Below are 17,953 nucleotides of genomic sequence, written 5' to 3'. Positions count from 1 at the left end.
ATCTTATTTTTCCAAACTATCAGACTGTTATTGGGGGGGGGGGGAGAAAAGAAAGAAAAAAGGAATTAGTCAATTTCTTAAAGACCACCCCAAAGTATTTATTTTTCCTTCTACCATTGAGTGGGAAGATAAGAGCTCTTAAAAACTATTCTGGAATGAAATTCCATTAGATTCAAGAAAAATCATGAGGACAGGGATGATTATAGTGAGCATTTTCATGTTTTGTGACAAATCTGTTTAAGTATGTTAATTCTAACAATTAATACATTTTGAATGCACACTAGCTCTGTGACTTTGTGTGATTCACTTAACCTTTTTGCCTCAATTTCTCCATCTGTAAAATGATTTGGAAAAGGAAAAGGTGAACTACTCCAATATCTTTACCAAGAAAGTCCCAAATCAGGGTCATGGAAGATTGGATATGTATTAGAGAGGGAAATTAGGGAGAGATAATAAGGGAAATTAAAAGATGTTACACCAGGAAGCAGTTTGAAGGAAGGAAGCTGATTTCTGAGTACCTACTCACTTCCTGTTCTCTTCACTAAGCAACCTAATGAAGTTTCCCTCACAGATGGTAAGTCAGTTCCTCCCTCTAATAACAAAACCCTTCAGGACAGTTTCTTTAGTTAAAAGGATCTATTTATTCTCTTGGGGGGAAGGAAATAAGGGGGAAAACTGGGAGAGAGGGAAAGGGCTTTTTCCCTAATTCTAGTTTGTATCATTTGCTGAAGGCTTTGATGTAAGTCTCTTCAAAAAGGAAATATTTCTTCCCCTGAGGGAAGATAGCTGTAACCCTGCTGATGTCTTTCCTGGGCAAGTTAGAGGTAGAAAGGTAATGGTCAAAGAGAAGATGTCATTAGACCACTCCAAAACAGAAGTGAAGAAGTGAGCTTGAGTCCAACTGTCTCCTTCCTCAAGCTTCCACAGAATTCCCTCTTTCTCCTCTCCTGATAATCTGGGTCTGGATTCCATGTGTTCTTGAGCTCTTCTTGCTTTGCATACCATTTCTTCTGTCTGTGCCCATTTTTCTCAATCACAGATAGTATTGAAACAACAATAACAACACATATTGGATTTTTGGATTTTAATATTCTACTCTTGATAGTCTTAAAGAGAGGTTTACAACAAAATGGACTCTATGATCCCTTTGAATTTTTAGATCTTTTGGTTTTGTGAATTTAGAATTGGCTTCATTATGAAGCTAAATCATAGCAGTCAATAGAGATTATGAAGAGAAGAATTAGGATTATTATTTATCAGTATAATGTGGTTTGGTGAAAACTGTTAGATCCAGAGATAATTCATCATAATTCATTCCTAATTCATCAGCTTCCTTATCCATGTTGCTTGAAGCAAATCCCTTAAAATCTCTGATCTTATACTTTCTTATCTATAAAAAAGATGACTATTGAGGTGCCTTAAATCTATGTTCCTATACATAACATATTTCAGGGTTATGGAGATAATCAGGGGTTGAACCTTTACCTTCTGTACTGGAACCTGTGGAGGTCAGCACATGGAGTACAAGTTGAGATGGCACTGTGGAGACTATTACCCAATGGAGCATGCATGGATAAGCTTGTAACCTGGGTCATTTAGATGGCTCAAGCCACTTTCAGGTATGACCATAGGTTGTTCATTGCAAAAAGAGGCATTCAGGCTTGGCATAAGGGAAAGCAAAGTGGATGAGAAACACATATATCCAAGACTCTAACATGCCTCTGCAAAGATAGCCTACAAGGTTAGTCTTTCATTATTAAGTTATACATAAACATGCTTCCAGTTATATCAGAATAAATCTACTACATTGAATATACAAAACACGCAATATATTTCTGTATATACATGTATACCATATAGCTAGACTCACATATATATATTGATAGAGACATATAGGTAGACATATAACCTGTGCAATTACATATTTATATTTACATATCTTTATATTATGTTTTTTAAGGAATTAAATTAAGGGTTTGACTAAATATGTGAGAATTCTAATATAGTGGTCATTGATTTAAAATATTGTAGCACAGTCAAAATGACTTTTAGCAGCTTTATTTACAAGGAGATTGAAAGAGTGAAAGTAGAGAAATATAAAAAGAGGGTAGAGAATATTTCAAGCCTATCACACTAAATATTGCTCCAGTGCTCAGATCAGCCTGGCAGGGCTTGTTAACCCTTGACTGGAGAATCCAGTGCTCCACCCACACAGCTTCCTCCAAGAGAGGGAGGCCCCTCCAAAACTAATATTTCTAGAAGCCAGGAAAGGAAGGTCAGCTACTCACTTAACCAAGCGAAGCTCCAAAGGAGAAGATCCAGGAGCAGTCTTACCAGAAGCAGACCCAGAGCCAGAGTCCCAGGTCAAAGTCTCAAGTCATAGCTCTAAGCGACAGTCCCAGTCCAAGATGCTCCAAGCCCCAGATTCAGGCTGAAGATGACCTCAAGTTGAAGCCTTTCAGGACTTTTTATCATCACTTCTTGTCCCTTCCCCTTTTCACAGGGGCCAATCGCAGTTTCCAAATTGCCTAGTACTGCCCAGGTGGGCAGTGTCTGTGCAATCCACTCCTCATCTTCTGAAGGAGTCAACTATTATCAAAGGATTCACAAGTTTCAGATTGATTAGGTTTAGTTAAAAGGGTGGAGCTCTACAAGTAAGTGACTTGTGAATTCTCTTACTTGATGGCTAACAGTGTTAAGTAGGGGCTAAGTGTTAACTCAAAATAGACAAAGAGAATAAAGAATTACCTTTCATAGTCTATACTTAAATATTATCTACATAGTACCTATATTTAAGAATGTATTATCTTTAGGCAAAATTATATCTATGTATACATGTATTTATAAATAATTAAATACAAAATAAAACAAAACAATCCATTATACATATGTACAACATATATATACAAATGCAAATATACATACATATGACATATAAACCTGCATATACATATGTATAGAACACAAGTCTGTATCGACATAGTCATGCAAGGTATGTAAACATATATGCATATATCTGTGCATAAATGTGTATGCCTATAGGTATACATGCTTAGATTAATTTATACATGTGCAAATGTGAATGTCTTTAAGTAAATCTATGTATATTTTAATATACTTTTTCTAATATCATGCAATTCATGTTCTCTCTCTGCTTCCCAGCCCTCCCCTCTCCCCAAGATTATGTGTAATATGATATATGTAATATATTTTATCGTGTAATATATGTTTCTTTGTTTATCATGTTGTGAAAGAAAACATCTTGCTTTCACTAGAAAAAAATTAATGGAAGAAATAAAATAAAACAATGGTATGTTTCTATTGACATTCAGACTTTATCTGTTCCCTCTGTGGTGGTGAGTAGCCTTTTTATGTCACCAGTTTTCAGTGATATGATTCAGAAGCTTCCTAATAATATAAAGATTTGGAGGTCATTTTTGATAATTTCTCACTACATTACCTTACTGGTCCCATCAGATGCTGAAAAACATTATGGTCCCTAAGTCTATGCCCCACCCCCAACCAACACTCAGCATCCCCACTTGTTTACAGTTTGAGGGACATCATGATTTAGATCTGAACCTCTTCTCCTTGGTCCCACCTTTCTGCCATTGAGGAGCCCTCACTGCAGAGGCTTATACCATTTCTGTTTCTTACAAGTTTTCCTGAGTCCTCAACATGGAGAAAACTAGAGTTTTCTTTCCTGGAATGACTTTTCCTTTTAGGGAGGGCTTCATTACTTTTTATCCTGCTAGTTTTTTTGTTTGTTTGTTTGTTTGTTTTTTGGTTCCTATTGTTCATTGCCCTCTACCTTCCCCAGTTCTGTAATGAATCTGGAATAATTGCAAGGGTACCTCTGGCAATTGGAACTCCACCTTCTATATAGTTTAAGTCCTGGCCCTACTCTCCTTGGGAACTCTGCATCTTTCAGGACAATTTTCTTGCTGGCTTCTGTAGGACTGTTAATCTCCAACACATAGTAGTTATCATCTACTGCAGGGGACTAGCTCCCTTAGAATTGGCATATATTGAAAAGGCTTCCCTCCCTTAGCCAAATGGTTTTATGGCTCAAAACATACCATCAAACCAGATTTCCAACATTCTTTTGAAACTTTCCCTTGTATACCTCCCCTCTCACACAAAGGTCTTTCAGGGGTCTATGGGAAAATTCTCTTCTCATGCCAATCTATTGTACTTCTGTTTTCAACTCAATGCTGATGACCACTTCAGTCTTCTTTGCCTCCTAGGTTCCAGAGCACCTGAGCAGCCCATTTCCAGTTCACATAAATTTCTTCCATTGAGTCTCAACTCATGGAAGATGACTCTCTCTTTTGACCTTCCCAAAGACAGTATTTGTATAGTGCTTAGCACAATGGCTAGCATATAGTAGATACTATATAAATGCTTATTTGTCCCCTCTTCTTCCCTCCCTCCCCTACCTCTGCTGGACTAGTGTGCTAGGAGCTTGGCTCTCATTAGGGTGGGTGGAAGACACTCAAGATCACTGAGAACAGAAGCTTGCTTATGCTCTCCTTTATTAGGGACACAGAAACTAGAGTCTCTCTCTTTCACCTATGCCTTCACTTAGTTCCAACAAGATTTTATCCACCCAATGAATTTAAATATAAAAGATAACCCAGAAGGGAAAAGGCTGACAGAGAATGCTCCTGAATGTTATTGCTTCTAGGAACATCAGTTGCCATTTGATGTTTACCAGTTGTAGGACATTCTCTTGGGTTTCTGACACGTTGATAGAAGATGGAGGGGAATAGCTTTTATCTTTTAAAATATGTCTTTTTAATGCTTAATTATTTAAGATGAATTAAATGTGAGAGCTTGTTGAATATCAAATCTACTGTACTTGCTAAATTAAGGACTATAATAACTAGGTTATTTAAATTACTTTGAAGCTGGGCTGCTTCAAGAAATGTCATCAAACGGGATGGATGTCTCCTTCCATTATGAGACCCTAGGAGGCTCATTGTCCCTGTTATATCATTTGCTTGCTATTAATGCCAATATTCTCCCAAGAATGCTATTTGACTACAAACATATATACATGGTATGATATATGATATAGGACGAATATTGCAATATCGGAAGGATCAATATTACAAGAAAATCAAAGAAGCCTAGAAATAAGCCCAGTCACTTTTAACAGTGAGAAATATTATGAATGCTTATTTTTGTTAATGAGGAGTGGAATAATATACATTATTTACATGTGTGACCAGAAATGAAAATGGAGTGGTCACATATCAAGAAGAGAATTAAACAAATGAATAATTTGAGGTACAATGGTATCTTTGAAGTATTTAAAGAAGAATAAATCCAATACTAGGACCAAGTTTGATTATCACTGTAGCAATTCATTAGGCCAATCCTCTATGGCGATTCTATGGACATAAAAGAACAAGAACCAAACAAGATGAGAAGATAGAAAGAAGTTGTAATTTGCCCTGGTGAAGAAAGTTGCCACACCAGTGGAAATAATAGATTGATGGAAGTATCCATGTCAAGAATTAATTGAGTATAGATACACTTTTTTGAGGTATTATGTATCCCTGAATCTGATAAAAATAAAATGCTTGCCAGGTGAATAAGTCATTTGGCACAGCTTCTGTATGTTCAGAAACATATTAGTTATTTCAGACTTACGTCTCAGAATCATAGAGCTAGAAGGGACTCTTGAGTCCATTTCATTCAACCCCTTAATTTTCTTATTTATGCTTAAGGCACTAGTTATTATTACTAACCTCTGTGCAATAAACAGTGTTCTAAAACTCATAACATACCTGGAAGAGTGCTTAACATAGGTGAGACCTCCTCATTAGCAATAATCCAAAGTCCATGGCACAAGATGGGGGTGGAAGGGGAGTTAAGTTGTTTTTCTCTAAGTGCTTTTAGTCTGGGTTTGCATGAGGAAAGTATTTCCATTCACCATTAAAAAAAAAAAGAACTGGAAGGAGAAATATGTTTTTTCAGTGGTAATTAGGTTGAACTTTGCTGAGTCCTGTTATCTCAAGTAAAATTCTATTCAAAGAAGACTCTAGATTGAAAAATGATCAGTCCAGGGTGTTTGCAATAAACTCTAACATGACTTCTATAACTCATTATTAGGAATTCAGTTAATATTTCTGAAAAATGGAAACAAAATTCATTCAATGAACAACTAAGCTGATATATTCTCATTTTTTAATATATAGCAATATATATATATATTATAATATAGGTAACATAATATATAAGTATAGTTTATATATGTAACAATAAAAATCACTATATTCTTACTTTTTAAAAAAACACTTATCTTCCATATTAGAATCAACACAATGTTTTGGTCCCGAGGCAGAAAAATGGTAAGGGTTAGGCAATAGGGCTTTAGTGATTTGTCCGGGTCACACAGCTAGGAAGTATCTGAGGCTAGATTTGAACTCAGGACCTCCTATTCCTAGGCTTGGCTCTCTACTGTTATATTCTTGGAAGAAAAATTCAAATTTATGCTTTTATCAAAATAGAGAAATTTTTTCTCGACTATTTCCTTAGGGAATAACTTTGATGTCTATTTGTAGATGTGGTTGTAGGAATTTGATAGCAACTGTGAAATTAAAGGAAATTAAAATAAATACCATTTACAAAAAAGAAGAAACAATGAAATTTTTTTTTAACTAAGCTTCAGATAAAATGGGGCAGAGACATGGTATTCTTCATGCAGCTTTACTGCCAGTTTGCTATTTTTTTTAACAAAACTTTCTAATTAGGTTATAGAATGAATCTGCTTTTGGAACAATTCAATTTCTAATCTCATTTACTCTTGAATAAAGGAAATAGAGGGCAGTTAGGTGGCACAGCGAACAGAGTACTTGGACTGAAATGGGGAAGACTCCTCTTTCTGAGTTAATCTGGCCTCAGACACATATTAGCTGTGTGACTCTGGGCAAGTCAATTAATCCTATTTACCTGTTTCCTCATTTGTAAAATGAGCTGGAGAAGGAAATGGCAAATAATTCTAGTATCCTTGTCGAGAAAACCCCAAATGGGGACATGAAGAATTGTTCACAACTGAAATGACTGAAAAACAACAAAAGCAGTAGTACCATGAATAAGCAAATAATATTGCAGGGGAAAGAGTAAATGTTCTGTTCAGAGTTTGCAGAGTGAGATTCAGATCCCAACTTTACCATTTACTATCTGGTTGATCCCGGAAATGCCACCTTACCCTTTAAAAAAAAAAAAGTTATTTAATTGATTAAGAAAATTTTTCCATGGTTATGTGATTCATGTTCTTTCCCTTCCCTCCTTCCATCCCCCTCCTATATCCAATGTGCAATTCCACTGGGTTTTACATATGTCATTGATCAAGACCTATTTCCATATTATTAATATTTGTACTAGGGTGCTCGTGTAGAGTCTACACCCCCAATCATATCCCCATCGACCCATGTGATCAAGCAGTTGTTTTTCTTCTGGGTTTCTGCTCCCACAGTTCTTTCTCTGGATGTGAACAGACAGCATTCTTTTTCCCAAGTTCCTCTGGATTGTCCTGGGTCATTGCATTGCTGCTAGTAGAGAAGTCCATTACATTTAATTGTACCACAGTGTGTCAGTCTCTGTGTACAATGTTCTCCTGGTTCTGTTCCTCTCACTCTGCATCACTTCCTGGAGGTTGTTCTAGTTCACATGGAATTCCTCCAGTTCATTATTCCTTTTAGCACAATAGTTTTCTGTCTCCAATAGATACTATTTGTTCAGCCATTCCCCCTCATTTTCCAATTTTTTGCTACAACAAAAAGCGCAGCTATAAATATTCTTGTACAAGTTTTTTCCCTTATTATCTCTTTGGGGTACAGACCCAGCAGTGCTATAGCTGGATCAAAGGGCAGACAGTCTTTTAGCACCCTTTGGGCATAGTTCCAAATTGCCCTCCAGAATGGTCGGATCAATTCACAACTCCACCAGCAATGCATTAATGTCCCTACTTTGCCACATCCCTTCCAACATTTACTATCTTCCTTTGCTGTCATGTTAACCAATCTGCTACCACCTTACCCTTTTTGCCTCAGTTCCCACAACTAAAAACTACTATTTATTTGAAGTAGGGATTCTTAAATGATTATTTCATCAAAGACTTCCCCTCTACAATTCAGTTTGATTTAAACTAATTTCATTTAGTGAAGTTTATAATATATCTTCTGTCAAGGGTTTCAATTATGAGTTAAACACATAAGAAAAAAAAAAGACAATACTGATTTTGCCTGGGCCAAAGCTCTTATCTTGCAACTTAAAATGAAAAAAAAAAAATTTGACTATTTTCTAAGGCAAAGAATATAATGAATACAACTAACTTGGTGACATTTAAAGGCAGTTCTGAAAAACAGGTTTAATTTCATTTTCTTAAACTAAGTTTGCCTGCTGTGGTGGTTATGAAGATCCAGCTTATAGGTAATTTGTAGAACAAGTTTGGTGGTGAGAATAGTTCCCCATGTGGACATCAACCAACAGAGGAGAAATGCCACAAAAGAGCACACAGGCTATCCAGCTGCCACCACCTTAGAGTAGGGAGCTACCCTCGATAGACATCTATGTTTTGTAATGAAAATGTAATAGCAAAAGCATAAATCACTCTTGAGCTTCTTGCCTGCCAAATCAACTTACCATCAAGGAACATGTTACTACCTGACAGCATATTTCAGCACCTTATGGACTGAAAATAGGGAAATGCTAAATTAGTTCAAAACTCAACACCTTCCACCTACTCAGGCATCTCCTAACTTGTGGCTAAATTGTCCTTTTAATATTCAGATTGCTCAAGCCCTGATAGCCATCTTATGTAGATTGTATTACTTTTTCAGATGGCAAGTAGGGGCTTTTGGGGGGTAAGTAATATGTTTTTTTCATGTAGCTCTTTTAATAAAAAAATACTTTATTATATAGCAGTTCCTTCCTTTATTTTGAGGGACTTTATTACATTTGCCAATGAAGACAATTTTTACTAACCAGGACATGTTTTAATTCTTTCAGAATATCATCAACAGTAGACAAAAATTAAAAATTATCAAATACAAATTTAATATGAATCGTAGGCATGCATTAAAGATGAGAAAGAAGAATGATTCTGAGCATTGTTACCCAGAAACATTTATCCATTTCATATTCCCACTTAATATTATCATGTTAAAAATGTGGTTAGAGAACTTAAGTATTGGTAAATATAGTGTTGTTGGCAGAAAGGGCACAAGTCTGGAAATCATGTTGGAAAATGCCTAAATTCTTAAGTATACATAAAGAATAAATGAACATATAACATGTCCTCAGATCCATGGTGTTTGACAATGCTGTCCACCTGGGGGGGAAAAAAAGAAAAGAAGCCTCTAGTACCTCAAAAATTTGTCAGAGCAGTATTAAGTACTACTATAGAATCTTCTCTTCCCCCACCAAAAACAAACCTTTACCTAGAAGTAAACAACCTGAATATGGCATTGCCAACCGTATCTGATTTCTTAACCAAGAACTAATATTAGAAAGCAGTTCACAGGGGGCCCAAATTCTTGCCCCAAATAAACAACACATTTCCTTTCTTCTTTCTAAAGAGAAGTGCCAAAATTCAGCCACAGAAGCCTACTTTCCTAAACACCGAACATTTCCAGAGAGACAAGTACATCCAAACTGCTATGAACCCTTTCTGCCAAGATCACATTTTTGATATGGTTGCAAAAGAAAATTATTTTTTGAACCAGGAACTCTGACTATATTTGCTAGATACTGCTGAAAAGTCAGATAATTTTAATGAATTAAATGTTCCCTATATTATATGTATATATGCAAATAATCTTTTCATAAGCAGATTTCCTGAGCAAGTGAAGATTGGTGGGGTTCATATATGTACTCTTGGATGAATTAGTCAATAAATCAATTAATTGATCAGCAAGTATTTATTAAGCACTATGTGCTAGGCACTTGATATACAAGTATAAAAACAACCACTACTCCCATGGAGTATATGTTCTAATGTGGAATAAATGCTTTCTCTCCCTTTTACTATGTCTCTATACACACACATACACAACTACAAATATATGCACATACATACACGCACACTATAATGTAAAATGAAAGTCAAGTCCAGAATTTGGTGGAACATAGATAAAATTTCAAACTAAACTGGTTTAAATACAGATTTTAATGGTAGCAACAAAAAAAAAATTGTTAGATGAATCCATTCACATTGGAATGGTATTGAAAGACTTTGCCTCATTTTAGGGCTTTCTTGGGTCTCCATATCTAATGGCAAGCCAAGCAACTCGCTGCATAGATATAACAGACAAATTCTAGATGGGTTTCCAAAGTTAGAAGCTGTGTGGTTTAAATGAAAGCAAAGGAACCTTATCATTGTACCAATATTAGAAAAATCAGATCCCAGTTATCTTTGTATCAATTAACATAAATAGATAGATAAAGCTAATCTAGGTGATTGGTAGAAATCTTTGGGCTATACTCAAAGATTTGAATTTTTTGTTCTAGTTGGTTTTCTCTGCATATTCCTTTTCCTCTTAGGTTGAAAAAGATGACTTAACTGTCCTATAGCATACCGGGAAATAAATAGAATGTTTGCATTTCTATGAATGCAGCTTCTCATATTTCAGGAATGTAAAAAAAAGGACTGTCAAATCCTGGAAAAATAATTTAAGCCACTGGTTTGTTAAGGCACAAAAATGCAAAGACCTTATCCAAATATAAGGCATTATAATTATTAAGCTATCTCTACTAATCCTTGAATAAGGGCTAAAATGATCATGGAATCTTGACAAATATGGCAATGCATGAACCTCAAAATAAAACATGTCTATTCCCTAAAAGCCAACCAGCCTAATTTAGCTTGGAGAGTCTCTTTCCCAGAATACAGGACACCCAATGGAGAGATTTTTTCCCTATTCACAGTATATGAAGACACTTTAGTTAGCCACAGAGATATTGCACTGGTAGAGAGAGAGGATACACACTAATAAAGTCTTGAAATCTTGAACTATCAAGTAGATGTATAATTATCCTTTATCATCAATATTAGAGGTGTCAGATATATTGCCTGTGGGTTACATTTAGTCCACAACGATTTTGAGTATGGCTTGAACCAGATTAAAACATAGCTCCTATCTGATTTTAATGTATTAATATGTGGATTTTTCTAATCTACAACCCTCAGAGATCTATATATATGATTTAGTGGCTCTTTGAGTTTGATACTACTAATCTATGTAATCTCTAATAAGGATCAGACCTAGGAAAAATCATGAAGCAATTTGTCATGGTCCTCTTACATTCCAATTTCTATGGAGAACTCTCTCTAGTCTATGCTTGTCAAGTTGAACTCAATTCAATTAAACTAACATTCATTTTGTGCTTTCTACATGCAAGTCACTATGCTAGTCATTAGGAATACAAAAGTAAGAATCAAAAAGTCCATATCTTTAAGGAGTTTACATTCTATTCCCTCTTATCAAAACCTACTCTCATAAACTATGTTAATTAATCTGATATCAGTTTTTAATATTTGTGGCATATTATATCTCCTAGGGTACATCTGTATTTAAAGATTTATCCCTAGCAGATGAAAAATTTAGTACCATATGGAAGAAGGAAGAGTCAGTTATACCAGATCAGGTCCCACAAACTACAAAATGGAGGTAACTTGCTACTTTGTGTATTCAATGAATATTTATTAATTGCCTACTATGTTTTAGGCATCATGGAATAGATTATTAAGACATGAAGACAAAAATAGTCCTGTTGTCATCAAGCAGCTTACATTCCAATAGGTAATTCAATTCATCATATAATCATACAGGTAGTCAAAATAATTTGAGGAGATAAAGAGTATTTACAAGGAAAGTTTCATTTTATTTCTATGAAGAGTGACACCTGAAATCAATTTTGAAGGAAAAAGAAAAGATTTTGAGAAGCAGAGATGAGGAAATGTAGTTTAGGAACAGGAAATAGCCCATAGTTTTGTACAGATATAGGAAATTGAAGGTCAGATTAACAGAACAGTAAATAGTACAATGCAGAGTGAGGGATACACTTGGTTATATCAAGGGGAGTAATGTGATATGAGACTGGAAAGGTGGGTTGGAGGTAAATTATAGAGGCCTTCAGTGATAGGTTGAGGAGATTTTAAACTGTCCTGCCCCACTTGGGACACTTGAGCATGACTGGAGAATGAAAAAAATTCTTGTGTTCTGTTAAAGTGATTACAGGTCTTTCTGGATCAGTTTCCAGAAATTTGACCTAAGGTCTTTGGGTTGAAGAGCTCTTGGAATTAAATGTTTTATCTGCAACTTGATTCATAAATATCAGTTGCCTTCCTTATATATGTAAAAAAGATGAGGGAGGGCACTACATTCCTCTATTGCTCCTAAGCTCAGATATTATCATTGTCATATATATATATACAAATTATACATATATATTTTGCTTCTACCCACTGGCAGCTTCTTATCCCTTTTTGAGATCAACTGTTGTTAACAAATCACTATGACTTCATATCAGGATTAGAGAAACAAAATTTACTTCATATAGCAAACATTATGAGATCCAGGAAATGCATGTGGACCAAGCACTATGGAATAAGCAAACTACCTTATCTTCTCCCCAACAGGAGGGACAGAATATTTTAAATCTCATTCCCCTTAGTTCATGCAGCATGGCCCTAAATTAATCTAGAGCAGATAATTCTTAACTTGGCATCAGGTAATCTGTAGTTTATAATATTTTGATAACTATATTTAATACAATTTTAATCCTCTGTATTAAATTTAATCATTCCAACTCAAGTTCTAGTTCATACTTCCACTAGGCTGTGATTATCCTAGAGTCTGACCATGTTACATCCCTTCCATTCCCCAATACCTCTGTTTAACATCCATAACCTGGCCCTTTCCTGCCTTTTCAGTCTTCTTACATCTTACACCTTTCTATATGCTCTCCAATCCAGTGATACTAGCCAGCTTGAGGTTTTGGCTTGAACATGGCACTCCTTTTCCTGGCTCCAAGAATTTTCTCTTAGTGTCCTCCATTTGTGCAATTTTCTCCCTCCTGGCTTCCTTAGCTTCCTGCAGGTAAAATCTCATCTTATACAGAGAGTCCTTCCCAGTCTACCTTAATGCTAGTGCCTTCCCTAGAAGACTATTTCCAGTTTATCCTGTCTATCCTGTCTATATTGTCTGTATAGTTGATTGTGTGTTATCCCCCTTCTCCCATTATAGTCTGAGCTCATTGGTACCAGGAATTGTTTTTTGACTTTCTTTGTATACCCAGAACTTATTACAGTATCTAGAACAGAGAAGGGGCTTAATACGTGCTTATTGACTTGACTCCAGATACATAGATTCCACCAGATGTCCAAGAAACAAAAAATAAAAACAAAAATAATAAATCAAGAAGCTCTGATTAGAGAAACTGAAAATATTTTGAGAGTAACTTGCCCATCATTGTAGGAACAGTGAGCAAGGCTCATAATCAGGGAGCCATAACTGTTTAAATATCCACTTGACCCAAACAAGCTGCAAAGAGTTGGCAAGAGAGGCATCAGTAGAAATGACGAGACCTCCAGACACTGAAGAAGCATCAGTGTCCATTGTCTGACCTTGGCAAGAGAGAATGAGAAAATATTCAAATCTTCAAAGCACTTGACAAGATAGCATGTGTGTGGGGGGGCACAACTGCTAGTTTTTCCATATCTCTTTACTTTTCTCCTTCCAGTATTTCTCTCCCACCCCCAGTCCTATTATTATGTGCTCATCTAGTCAGAGTTTAAGTCTCTTGATTATGTAGCATGTCAAAAAGAAAAGGCACATAAAGTTATATCAAAGCTTTCAGCATTCTAGCTGTCTCCTGCTAAGGCAATCCTGGAGAAACTCAGGCTAGAAGTTTCACTGCTGCATCCAAACTGGCGCACCTTTGAGACATAACTACATGTTTGCTCTCTGTTTTTACTCATCCTTCACTGAAATTCTGCTTGGATATCACATGATAGAGGTAACCCTGGGCTCTCAAAGACTGGGTCAGCAGAGTTCAAGCTCTGGCAGGTCCTTTCAAGATGGAAACATCTTTTGAGTGTGGGTCTGATGATGGACTTAAGGTGCTTAATGTGGATGGACTCAGTGAAAATTAGAGGAACTTGCCAGATTGGTAAAAGGATGATGATTATTTTTTTTTAGGCACAGCAACTTTCAAAGACCAGTCAGTCAATAATTACTTATAAAGCATATAAAGTACCTACTATGGGGTAGACACCATCCTAATTGCTTGGGCCATAAGAAGGAGGCAAAAAGGCAGTGCCTGCTTTAAAAGAGGTCATTCTCCATTGGGAGAAGTCACAAGCAAACACATACTTATGAATAAGTTAAATGCAAGTTACATAAAATATAGAGGGAGCACAAGCTGCCTTGGTGGAAGGAGAATCCAAATTGACAAAATTATAGCTCCATGATAAGGATGATGATGTTTTAAGATTTCAAAGGACTCTTTTATTTATTTATCTGTTTTTTTTATTCAAAGATAATGCATTTTCCCAATTACATATAATAATTTTCACCATTTTTTTTAGATTTATAAGATACTCTCTCCTTCTCTCCTTTCCCTCCCCCAATTCTGAGGTGGTAAAGCAGTTTCATCTAGGCCATACATGTATTATCATGCAAAACATGCTTCCATATTGGTCATTGTTGTTAAGAGCACTCTTATACAAAACCAAAATCCCCAAATAAAATGGTAAATACACTGATGTGAAAAATAGTATGCTTTGATCCATAGCCATCCAACTCCTCCATTTTTCTCTGGAGATGTATTTCAAAGGACTTTAAAGGTGTCAATTAAACCTTACAACAACCCTGTGAAGTAGGTAGTATTCTTAGTTTACAGGACAGAGAAACTGAGGCTAAGAGGAGTTGTGATTTCCTGAGGTCCCAAAGGTAGCAAGGGTCTGAGACAGGACAAGTATTCCTAATTCCATTTCCAGAAGTGGTTATTGCCTGTATCTGAACTCTCCTGGGAGTCCTACCACTTTCCCCCTTAAGATATCTTTCATTTTGTTTATTTCCTCTCTTTAACTATGGCCATCATCCTAGTTCAAGTTCTTATCATTTCATCTGTTCTTAATAGGACAGAGGTTCTTAATTTTTTGTCCATGGTTCCCTGAGTGTTTAAGTCCATGGATAAACTTCAGGGACTTGGGAATTTAGATTGGGTAAAATTGTATATTCATTTTCACTAAACTCCAAATGGAATTTAACATTTTGTTCCATTTTGGATGTGGGAAACAAATATTCTTTATACATTTTCATTTTAAATGTTTTTACACATTCAAAGAATTTTAAATAATTATTTTCAGCCATTTTGAGATCAATATTATCTTCCTCCCCCTTCTCATCTCTACCCACTCCCCAAGATGCAGGCAATATTATATATGTATTATCATAAAATGCATATTTCCACATTCATCATGTTGTGAGAGAAGATGCATATCATTTACCCTAGAGAAAAATTCATGGAGGAACAAGTATATTTTTAAGAAAGGAGTCAGTAGGCTTCATCAGATTGTCAAAAGGATCTATAACACAAAAGAAAATTGATGAATACTAGCATGAATGCATGAGCCTTTATCCTGGTCTTTGTAATCTGAGATTCCCCAGAAGCATCTGGTTCAACCAATGTCTGGACAAAAATCCTCTGTACAATTTCTATCATAAGTGACAAACTATCCTTTGCTTAAAGGTGATGGGAAGCTCACTGCTTTCTGACATTGGCCATTCTGTTTGGGGACAGCTCTAATTGCTAGAAAGGTTTTCCTTACACAGAATTAAAATCTTTCCCTTTGCATCTTCCATCCATTAATCCTTGGCCCTTTGAGGCCAAGTAGAACAAGGATAATCCCTTCCAATCCTTCTTTCCTGAAACCAGTGGGCTAATCATTCTAAAATGCTATTTGCATCATATCAATCCGGTGCTTGAGAACCCACAAGCTGTTACCTATCTCCTTTGCTTGGCATTCAAGTCCCTTTGTGCTCTGGCCCTAGCCCAACTCTTCTGTCTTATTTTCTAATACTCCCCAGAACTTTCCTAGTGCTGGAGGCTGGAGAAACACTTGCTCTTTCTCTCCACTGGTATATGCCCCAAGATGATCAGTTCCACCACTCTGCCTTTTCTGAGGCTGGCCAATACGTTCTACCTGACTGAGATACCATACCTTGTTTTATTTGTCTGCTCAGACCCAACCTTGATTGTGACAATTTTTTTTCTTATTACTCCATAGGACATTCATTTTTTAAATGTCTTTTGCATTCAGAACTTTGTTATTAATGATAATTAAAGCCAACAATAATTATCAAGTTAAGGTAATTAATAATAACAATAACTAATAGTTATAGAGGGAAGACAGGTGGTGCAGTGGATAGAATTCTGGGCCTAAAGTCAGGAAGATTTAGGCTCCTGAATTCAAATCTGGCCTCAGACATTCACTAGCTGCGGGACCCTGGCCAAGTCAATTAACCTTGTTAGCCTCTGTTTTCTCATCTGTAAAATGAGCTGGAGAAGAGAATGGCCAAGCACTTCAGGGTCTTTGCCAAGAAAACCCTAAATGAGGGCATGAAGAGTTGGACAAAGTTGCAAAGAACTAGAAATTTATATGTTTTAAGGTTTGCAAAGTGCTTTGCATATATTGTCTTATTTGACCCTCTCAACAACCCTGTAGGCAGGTGCTGTTATGACACCCTATTTACAGAAGATCGAACAGTTTGTCCATAGGCATGCAATTAGTAAGGACCTGAAACTAGTTATAAATTAAAGTCTTCCTGAGTCCAGGTCCCAAGTTCTACATCCTGTATTACTCTACTCTCATAAAAATTTTAATACCAATTCCTTAGTATTCTTTCCACCTAAATTCTCAGCTTCTTTCAGGGAAGGTTCTTTTTCCCATAAGACCTTGTAGACGGTGAATGAATACGTTGATTAAATGACCAATCTTTCATCTTTAAACAAAACATTTAACCTAGGAATAATGCCTGAAAACAGACTACTCTAGAAAAAAGAAACTGTCCATTAGAAGTATTAGTTAGCATTTACTTTTTAATCCTATGGAAAAGGATAAAACTCAGAGACTAGACTTTTGATTTTATTGGTATAGGGAACTCCTTGATAAGAGAATTTCTTTCACCAATGCAGATTGCCACCTTTTCTACAATTCAGAAAGTTGTTTGAAGCACTGGGAGTCTCCCTGACTGACTTGCTTCACCTTCTGTGCCTCAGTTTCTTCAACTATCAAATGGTTGAAATAATAATCTTTGATGTCCTTTCCTAAATCTCCAATCTTTTGATTCCTGGGTCATGTAACCAACAAATGTCATAGGTAGGATTTGAATCCATATTTTCTTCATTCTGAGGTCATTTTCTATCCAATACTTCCCAAAGCTTTTCTGTGAGAGACTCATGGCATTAATAAGAGCCATGAACATTTCTACAGCAATGTATTTCTATATTTGTTGTCTGGTTTTTTTTTTTCATCAAATGGTAGTAGTCTCTTGGAAGCTGAGAATGACAATTGTCTTTGTGCATATGCGCAAAGATACTTGTGCGTGAAGGAGATTTAAGTGGAAAAGCTGATGCACAGAGACAGTCCCACTCTCTCGGCGTTGGAAGCCTGGGTCCAGTGGCAGGAAAAGTCGTTACACCTGGAGACTTCCTCAGCTGCATTGGATGGCCGTGTTGTCTTTTGTGCTCCATCATGCCCTGAGCACTCCACAGTGCTTTGCTGCGTCGCCATCTCAGCCATTGAACCTTCTTGTTGGTTTCTTCTGTCTGTTTCGCCGAAGCAGTCTTCACATGCTGGGTGAGCAAAGCCCTGGTTCACCAGGGGTCGACGACCCGATGGCTACCCTCACAAGGTTTAGCCGGCCTGTCGAAG

At 36.4% G+C, this 17,953-nt stretch overlaps 1 long non-coding RNA gene across 2 annotated transcripts in view; it reads left to right on the top strand.

Moving 5' to 3' along the window:
• Positions 1-518: 518 nt before the first annotated feature.
• The window catches only part of LOC103104383 (uncharacterized), a 63,027-nt gene continuing 45,592 nt past the window's right edge, over positions 519-17,953 (top strand). The window contains exon 1 of one of the 2 annotated variants that reach the window (XR_008914234.1): positions 519-574. This is a non-coding gene — a long non-coding RNA (uncharacterized LOC103104383). Of the gene's footprint in view, positions 575-1,332; positions 1,620-17,953 lie in introns of those variants that run through there. The other variant, XR_008914233.1, reaches the window with a different exon arrangement.

The sequence above is a fragment of the Monodelphis domestica genome, chromosome 8, assembly GCF_027887165.1.
Source record: "Monodelphis domestica isolate mMonDom1 chromosome 8, mMonDom1.pri, whole genome shotgun sequence".
NCBI classification, from domain to species: domain Eukaryota; kingdom Metazoa; phylum Chordata; class Mammalia; order Didelphimorphia; family Didelphidae; genus Monodelphis; species Monodelphis domestica.
The sequence above is the reverse complement of the archived record's forward strand: the minus strand, read 5'-3'. Positions and strand labels throughout refer to the sequence as shown.